This window comes from Pan troglodytes, chromosome X (assembly GCF_028858775.2).
Source record: "Pan troglodytes isolate AG18354 chromosome X, NHGRI_mPanTro3-v2.0_pri, whole genome shotgun sequence".
Lineage (NCBI taxonomy): Eukaryota > Metazoa > Chordata > Mammalia > Primates > Hominidae > Pan > Pan troglodytes.
Genome location: NC_072421.2, coordinates 147,318,345 through 147,327,628, shown reverse-complemented (window position 1 = coordinate 147,327,628; position 9,284 = coordinate 147,318,345). Strand labels below are relative to the sequence as shown.

Here is a 9,284-nt window from a genome sequence, read left to right as displayed (position 1 = left end):
GAAACCAAGTGTTATTTTTTTCAATAGATCAGACTAGCTAAAATGTCCCATGGCAGTATGAGAAATTTGAACAATATAGTTGTGGAGAAACAACGGCTATGAACGCAGCCAGAAGTGGAAGAAGCTACATACAAACTCTAATTTGTTATGATAACTACACTCTTCATTTCTTATAGACGGTTCTGAGAAGACCAGTTTTGCCTTGAAATTCTCTGAATTTGCAAGTGTCTACCACGTAGCAGATGCTTTCAAATGCATTAACCCGTCAAATTGAAGAAGATCCTGCAAAAGTTAGCAGGGAGATTTCACCTTCCATACTCCATAGCATTTACCGCACTTCCCTTTGCAATGCCATCCATCATCTCAGGAGGCTGCGGATTTCCTCCTTCCACCTGATGCAGGGGCAGAATCTTACCTGACATATCTGCTTCTCTCCACATAACTGTTCTTGCCTAAACACCTGTGCAGGTGCCACTAGTCACACTGAAAGCCAGTATGTCCCTGGGTGCAGATGCCAGACAGGAGGCAGTGGAAGAGTGATTCATCATTCTTTTCAAATTCCAGGTGGCATGTCCATCAAGGACGCATTTCTCATACCCCGGGAGGAGCCCAGTGTTTGTAAGAATTCAGCTTTAGAGGATGGGTGCTCCTCTTCTACCTCTTATGAGGGAATGGAATTTCTGAGCACTATCTATTTGTTTGCCTGTTCAGTTCCCAGCTTCAGATAAGAAGCCCATTAAAATCCTACTGCAAATATGTGAGTGGCTTAAAAATCTACTCTCCACCTTCAGGGCTGTTTCCCAAGAGTCAGGAGATTATGGGCAAAGTATAGTCTATTCACAGCCCATTGGGAAAATAAAGAATGTGTATAGAACTCCCAGGGAGGGAGGACCAGGTGGCTGTGGCTGTGGGACAGGACCGAAGGTGAGCCGTGGGAAAGCTAGGGGGGTTCTGCAGGGGATAGGGATGCTCCATGTTCTGGGGAAAGCAGGGGATTCTGTGCAGCCTCCTGAGGCAGCAAGGAAGAGCAAGCACCAGGCTGGGCCTCTGAGTTGGAATGGAGGGCACGTGAGGGCGACCAAGGGAAGGGTGTTGTAACTCGGGAAAGTGTTGGGGCCAGACAGACATGCTGGCTGGGAGTGTACTTGTCCCTTGTGCCTTTGACGGAGGAACCAAGATGTGGATGAGCATTTGTAGGCTCTCCCATAACATCTTTCATAGTAGGTGCTCAACAGAAAGCACCCAGCAGTCAGCTCCCAGGGGCCCCAACACATGCCACCCAAATTCTGTTTGATTCTCATTGTCACCTTCTTTTGGCCTGCTTTTAGTACTTTGTCCCCAGGGTCCTTCCTTTTGTCACCTGAGAGACATGATGCAGTGGTGAGAAATGAACTACTGCTCAGGAAGTGGGCCTCAGGCTGGGAGGAGTGGGAACAGCTTGGGCTCCAGTGGAATCAGACTAGAGATCTGGTTCCGGCCCTGTTACTTACTACCCTCGTGATCCTGGGACATTCTCAAGCCCTGTGAGCCTCAGATTCTTCGTCCGTGAAGCATGGGTAATAAGCCTTGACCAATAGGGCTGTCGGAGTGTATGTAATGTAAGTGATGCACCTGGCTCAAGTCCTGACACAAATAAGAAGTTTACGGAATGGCAGATGGCTTTTATTTCTAGTATTTGACCCCAGATCCTAGTATTCTGGGATTTTCTTATTGTTGTTGTGGTTCTCCAGGACTTATCAGAAACTATGCAGGCGAATAGGACATGGAACAATTACTCGGCCAAAAAAAAGGAAGTTTTGTCAATGAATTTCAGTTAGTTTACCCTCTCACGGGGCATACTTCAAAATTTCAGTGTGCAGAACTCTCCCCCAACTGGAATGCAACTCAAAGCTCTTAGAATATGAGTCAAGAATAAAGTCCTTCCCTCTCTCTCAGCTTCTTTTACATCCAAACCACTTTTTTCATTGATTATGTCACGACCCAAAATCTTTCCGTTGTTATAATTGGCCAAATTGTACTTCAGATAAGCTAGTTAGAATGTCTCTTTAATAGAGTCAGCTCTGGCTCTCACAACCAGGAAGAAAAACACCTGGCCAGTGGCATCTGAGCCTCACATCCCAGGAGATTCACGCTTCTCTCTAAGGAAACCCTTCCGGATAATGGGTATCCATCATCAACTTCGTGTGCCGTGTTCAACCGCACTGAGACAAGAGTGCAGGACACCTCCCATTCCTGCCCCAGGAGGAGATGCCTCTCTGTTTCATCCACCATCCAAAAGGAACTGCTGAGCAGGTTTCCCTTCCAAGCTTTTCTCTCATCCTCTGAGAATCTGGCTCTGGTCCTACCCCATTTCACTAGAATCAGCTCTCCCAAAAGGTACTGCAGTTTCCCAAAGCCCAAAAGGCCTTGGCTCAGGGCATGTACACTCCACCACTCTCACCTGTTGCCCCACACCCTCACCCCTCTCTTATTTTTCCTCTAGATGTTGGAGGACATCTGTCCACCTTAGTTATATGACTGCAGATCCTAGACTCACCCACCGTAAGGTTAGGGGTGGGCCTGGCTTACCTTAGCATCTCCAATACTAACCCAGGGACTTACAAATAGCAGAAGCTCAATGAATGTTTCAGGACGAAATGAGTCAGTGAGCAGGGGAATGCATTTATTCATATTTAATTCAATTACATTCTCAAAGAAGCCAAGCTAATCCAATATATATTAGCCAAGCAAATATGTATTTCTTAACTACACAGAATACAAGAAAGACAAGAATTAACTATAATTTAATTTTTTTTTTTTTTTGAGATAGAGTCTTGCTCTGTCGTCCAGGCTACAGCAGTGCGATCTCGGCTCACTGCATGCTCTGTCTCCTGGGTTCACACCATTCTCCTTCTCAGCCTCCTGAGTAGCTGGGACTACAGGCACCCACCGCCTCACCCAGCTAATTTTTTTTTTTTTTTTTTTTGAGACGGAGTCTCGCTCTGTCGCCCAGGCTGGATGGAGTGCAGTGGCGCGATCTCGGCTCACTGCGAGCTCCGCCTCCAGGGTTCACACCATTCTCCTGCCGCAGCCTCCCCAGTAGCTGGGACTACAGGCACCCGCCACCACGCCCGGCTAAGTTTTGTATTTTTAGTAGAGATGGTGTTTCACTGTGTTAGCCAGAATGGTCTCGATCTCCTGACCTCGTGATCCCCGTGCCTCGGCCTCCCAAAGTGCTGGGATTACAGGCATGAGCCACCGTGCCCAGCCAATTTAATTTCTTTATTTCTTTATCTCACCCATTTTACCGCTTTGTTCTTTCACATTATAAAAGGTACTTAATCCTCTGCTATGTTATGTTGTCCCAATTCAAGAAATAACATAGATTTTCTTACATAAATAAAAAACAATGCACTTACTTTTAACTATATAAAAAACAGTAAGTCTGCCTACTGTCATACATGAAATGAATGTTGAAGTTCATTACACCATCCATTAAAAGGAACATTTGAACGACTGCAAAAGGAAACAAAGATAAACCTCCAAATCGCCCAAGAGAACAGGAACTGAGAGATGGTCCACCTTGTACTCCCTCACACCCAACACACTCCCCACTACTGAGAACATTGACTGCTCTCTTCAAACACAGAGTGAAGAATGGGCCTCATGTAACAGGACAGGGAAGGTGGTGGATGTGTGGAACGTGCACTGGCCCAGGCCCTCCCCCAACCTGCCCCACTGGCCCTGGCTGCAACTTCTGCTCAGACTCCCTCTTCCTCCTCTCCCAAAGCCTCTTCATGCAGGGATGGGTAGGAAATGCTCTCTTTAGTACTGACCCTGGCTGCATACTCCAGGACTTTCACATAGCTGGTTTCAATGAGGGCCCTTGGACCCCACAGGAACTGGTAGCACGGGGGATCACTGCTGGGCACCTGGCGGTATTGCAGGTAGTTTTCCTGCACCCAATCTTGGGTGAGCAGCTTCCTCAGCTGCCCAAAGAAACTGCTCCATCCCATCATACACCATTACACTCAACGCTTCCCAGATTGCCTCCTCAGGGGCACAGTGGCCCTCCATTAAGATCATGGTCAAGACCATAATCAGAAGGCCGGTCTCGGGCATGCTCTGATCATCACCCAGCAGGCCACTGTAGGAGAGGCCCAAGCAGGTGACAAGGACGTAGGAGTGGCCGCGGGGTCCACTTCCTTCACGTCAATGCCAAACATCAGCTGCATGCACTCTGAGGCTTTGCCATAGATCACAGGAAACTAGTGCTTGTAATTTTTGATGACACTGTCCAGCATTTCTGCCTTTGTGACCAGCTCCTTGACTCGATACTTGTGCAGCAGGAAGCGAACCAACTCAGCCACCTTCCCATTGGAACAAGGACGCCAGGTGAGTGGGGTGTGTCTAGGTGGTTGGCCCCTCCTCTTCCCGGCTGCTGGTGCCCTCACTGGATGGGCTCCATAGAGTGTTGTTGCTGATGGTCAGGGAAAAGGAGGAACCCTGAGACTCAGGGGAGGACTGGGGGACCCAGCAGCAGGCACCTCCTCCAGGGTGCCTTCAATCAGAGTGAAGGAGGAGGCAGCCTCGTGCTCCTCGGTGGCGGGGGCCTGCGCACCCACCAGGCCCAGAGCCTCCTGTCCTTGGGCCTCAAGGCCATCCTCAGGCTTGCAGTGCTGACTCCTCTGCTCAGAAGACATGATGACTCTGGTCAGGGCAGCAGGCTGGAGTGCGGGCAGCAGCTGGGCGATGGGGAGGAACCCACAGATCTGGGGAGAGAAGGAGCTTGTGAGGGGCCTCATTTGCGAACCACGCCCTGGAGGCCCTAACAAAGGCCTACTTACAGATCTTCTCCTTTGGTGCTCCTCTGGGGCCTCCTGGGGCTTCTGACCTCCTGGTCGGCCTGTCCGCTGAGAACCTGAAGGAGGAAGTGAGAGGGCACCTCAGGGTATAGCCGGCCAGCAGAGGCTGAGGCTGCAGGACTGACAGTAGGGAAGGTGAGGCTGGGCTCTCTGGAGTCCCTTGTGTTCTGGGGAGTGTGGGGCCCTTGTTGTCCATTCAGATCAGAACCTCGCCTTGACTGCTAACACTGCCTGCGACTCCTCTGCTCTGTGACCTGAGCACAGTGCCTCAGACCAAGGCCTAACTGCCTGGTTCCTGGAGCTCCTAAAAGAGGAATCGAGGGGCCCTCAGGGTGCAGACTGCAAGCACAGCCCCGGCTTTCCAGTGCTGTCAGAAGGGTTGACCAGGCTCTGTGAGGTCCCTACTCTCATGGGGTGCATGGTCCCCTCTGTGCTCACTCACCTTTCTCCTGGAGGGGCCTCATCCTGCCCTTTTGCTGGCTCGAGAAACTCAGATAAAGAGTTCACAACCCTGATATGGAACAGAAGGGTATGAGGGGACCCACATCTGGCCACATGTGCCTAGGTCCACTGGGAGAGACAGCAAGAGATATCCAAATTCACTGGACACCATGTGTCCTGGGCGAGGAGCCTGCTGGGTCCTCATGTTGACTCCTGGCAGAATCTGGGGCTCTCCCTCTACTGACCTGAGTGCAGCCCCCTAAGACCAAGGCATCCCCCTCCCTGACACTGATGATCCCAGGATAAGAGAGAGACCTCAGCTGACAGCCCTGCCTATGCTTTCTGGGGTGACATCAGGGGCAGGGAAGATTTCTGTGGAGCCCCCGTTTGCGTTCTTGCCTGGGGGTACCCTCAGTCCTCCCTCAGGTTCCTCACCTGGACACCTGGCAGATCCTGGGACCAGTGTGTCAGTCGATCAGACTGGGGTCCCTGTGTTGACCTGAGTCACCCTCTGAAAGCAAGGTCCTCACCTCCCTAAGATCTAGAAACAGAAGTGAGGAGGCGCCACATCCCATCACCATTGGGTGGGGTGTCCAGGGCTCACTCCAGGAGCTGGCCCCTTTGGTTCTGGGGTGAGGCTTCCAATGTCTTCCGGTGGGTTATTCATCTTTACTCCTCCTGGCGCCTGCCCTTCCTCAACCCCCAAACTCCTGAGAGGAGCAGCCATCTCGCCTTTACACCAACACCCCATGTCCCCAAGGGTTCCCCAACTTCCTATCTGTGGTACAAGTGAGATTGCCAATTAGGGACATTCCTGATCTGGTTGTCCCAGAGCTAAGAACAAGTGACAGCCATAATCTGTGGAGTCCTTTCCTTCTGGGCCAGGGGTACCGTCAGTCCTCATGAAGGGGGCACTCCTTGGGTCCTGCTGATCCTGGGACCCCTCCCTCTGCTGGCCAGATGTGGCTTCCTCTGTTGAACCGTAAGTACCACTAATACCAAGGTGTTCACCTCCCTGAGACCTCCCACCTCCCGCCATATGGCAGAAAGGAGAGCATGCCACATGGTACCTATGCCTGGGGCCACCCGGGGCTGAGAACAGTGGAAGCCAGGTTCTGCGAGTTCCCTTCTTCTTGGAGGTGTGGAGGTACCTTCTTACCTTCAGTCCTCACCAACCTTCCTCCTCTTGACTCCTGGCAGACTGGACCCAACCTGTGCTGACCAGGTGTGGCTATCTCTGCTGAGCTGAGGACACCCCTCAGACGGAGGCCCCCACCTCTCTGGGGCCTGGGAGGCAGAAGTGAAGGGACTCTACACTGACACCCCTCAATGGGATTCCCAAGACTGACAAAAAGTGCATATTTCAGGAGTGCCTCCTGTGTCTGGGTGTCCTATAGATATTCAGATTTACTTCCGACAGGGCCTGGCCCTTTCCCTCCTGCTGAACTTTGGACGGTCTTCCAGGTCAAGGCCACCATCTCCCTGGGATCTCTAACGAGGAAGTGGGGGCCAGGTCCGTTCCCCACAGTCCTGCCCGAGGCCCCCCAGGACTGACAGGAAGGGCAGGTGTCCTACCTCTGCGAAAGAAGCTCTGCTGAGTCTTCCCTCAGGGTCCTGAGACTCCTCCCTCTGCTAACCTGAGCCTCCACTCCTCATACCAAAGCCCTCTCCTCTTTGTCGTCTCCAAGGCATAGGCAGGGATGCACCACATGCAGCCATCGTGCGTGGGACCTCCAAGGGCGGAGGTCCCCAGTGATCTGGAGTCCAAGGTGTCCTGAGTCCTCCCTCTTTTTCCTCCCCTTGATCCTGGCAGGGCTGCGTCAGAGCTCCTCTCTGCGGACCTGAGTCTATCTGTCGGATTCCTGAGGCGAAATGAGGAGGTGCCTTAGCCTGAGATGGGGGCGGGGCGGGGGGGGGTCCCCTGTCCTGTAGTGATTGTCCTTTAAGGCCTCCGTGCTCTCCCGGCAGGACCTGGGCCCTCCGTCTACTCCTCTGAGGTGATGCTCATGGTATCAAGCCCCTTCCCTCCATCAGCCCAGGATGTGGACAGCAGCATCAACGTGCCTGGTCCCCATTCCCGGCATTTCCCAGCACTGACAGCAAAGACAGAGCTTCCTTCTATGGGGCCTCAGCCCTCCCTCAGAATCCTGACCTTGATACCTGGGAGAGCCTGGCCCCTGCCCTCTCCTAACCAGCCCTGCCCTGGTCATACCAAGCTCTGACTCCAGAGTCCCCTGAGGCTTAAGCGGTGGGGTGGCGAAGGGTGGCCCACAGCCTGAGAAGTCCGCCCCCGGGTGGTCCAGGGCTGGCAGCAGGGGTGGTGCTGGATTATTTGGGGTCTTCCCTCTGGGGCGGGGGCGTCCTCAGTCCTCCCTCAGGGCCTCACCTTGCCTCCTCACGGAAGCTGGGCCCGCTTCCCTCCAACAATCTCATCAGAACCAGGCCCTCACTTCTCTGTGATCCCCAAGGCGCTCAGCACAAGTGACCGCATTCTGGTCAGGTGTGGTCAGCTGGGGCTTAGGGCAGGAGGCTAGTCCACAGCAGTGGCCTCCCCTGAATGTTGTTTCACACAGGCCCCCGAGTTAATGAGCCTTTCTAAAGGAAACAGTGCTAGCTTTGCTTAACACCGAGCTTTCCTCCCTTGCTGTAGACAGGGATACTTGGATGCTCGTGATTTCTACTGGTTTTCTTTTCTACAGAATCTTAAAAGCCTTCTGTAGGAAACTTTGTCTGTGAGGAATTACAGTATTAACACTATTCTCAATCAGTGTATATCTAGTGCTTGGATTGGCTTTCACGCTCTTTCTCTCTAACTCTGCATGTGTGTTCGCGTTAAGCTTTTCAAGTATGGGAAACAGAAAGTGTTTCTGAAGGTGATAATTCTTGCCTCCTGGGATCCCTGGAGAAAGGAAGTCCACATGGAAAAAGAGAGACGGTCTCCAGGTGGAGATACATCTTCAGAGATTTTAAAAACAGTTTTCAGCTTGTGTTCTATAAATGAACCAAAGATGACCTGTGTGTGTAGCCCCTAGGCTGGAGGAAGGCCTTGCTTATTGTTTAGACGTGGGATGTGGCTGGCAAAGGGCCTTGCAGTAGCATCTCAGCTGTCGTGCAGCACTGCTGATGTTTCTCTACTGTTTTTCTTCACAAGACTGAGACCTGTTGGCTCAGAAGCCCATCAGCACAAAACTGAATGTTTCACACAGTTGATGGTTTGAAACGTGGCACAGCTAAGCACGTTTTTAGGCATTCAGAGCCTTCCTCGCTTGCATACCCTGCTAGTCCTCACCTAACATCTGCTAACCGTAGATAAGATAGAACCTTATGGTTACGAGACTCCCAAGCCACTTGGCCCAGCTGCTGAGCAACATCACCTATACTCATAAGGTCCTTCTCCAATTCCCATCTGCACCATCAGTTCTCCTGCCTTCTTTCCGTTCTGATGGTGACCCTGGAAACATAGACTCTGGACAGTCTGTCCCCTCCCTGCATTCCCTGTCCAAGCACCACCCAATAAAGCTGCTTGTATGGTACAGCCTCTGGTGATCCTCTCATTTTCCATGATCAACCCCCAGTCCCAAACAGTGTGAAATGAGCTCTTCTGAACTGGGATGTCAGCCACGTATAAGCTGATGACTGTCGGAGCTAAGGTGCGTGATTTGAGGTGCATGTTTGGACTGTAAGACTGGCAAGGCCTAAAGGCCATAGGAAAGCATGCCAGGCAGGCGTCTCCCTGCCTCACTGTTTTCTGGCCTTGCAGCATGCTGGCTATCCTGCTGCTACAGAACCCCTTCCTCCCACCCCCGACTGTTTTGGAATTGCAAACTCACAAATCTCAGTAGGCTGGCCTTGACTCTAAACTAAAACCAAAGTATCTGCTCTGAGCTGTTTCGGACTCACCACAAGCTGTGCCAAGCAGAAAGCAGGCATAGCTCAATGCAACAAAGGCATCTTTGACTCTGGAACCCTGGCAGGTTTTAAACACCTGTTAGTGGGGTT

The 9,284-nt window shown here is 51.9% G+C and overlaps 1 pseudogene; it reads right to left on the bottom strand.

Moving 5' to 3' along the window:
* Positions 1-3,740: 3,740 nt before the first annotated feature.
* On the bottom strand, positions 3,741-4,701 carry LOC129138657 (melanoma-associated antigen 8-like; annotated as a pseudogene).
* Positions 4,702-9,284: the final 4,583 nt, after the last annotated feature.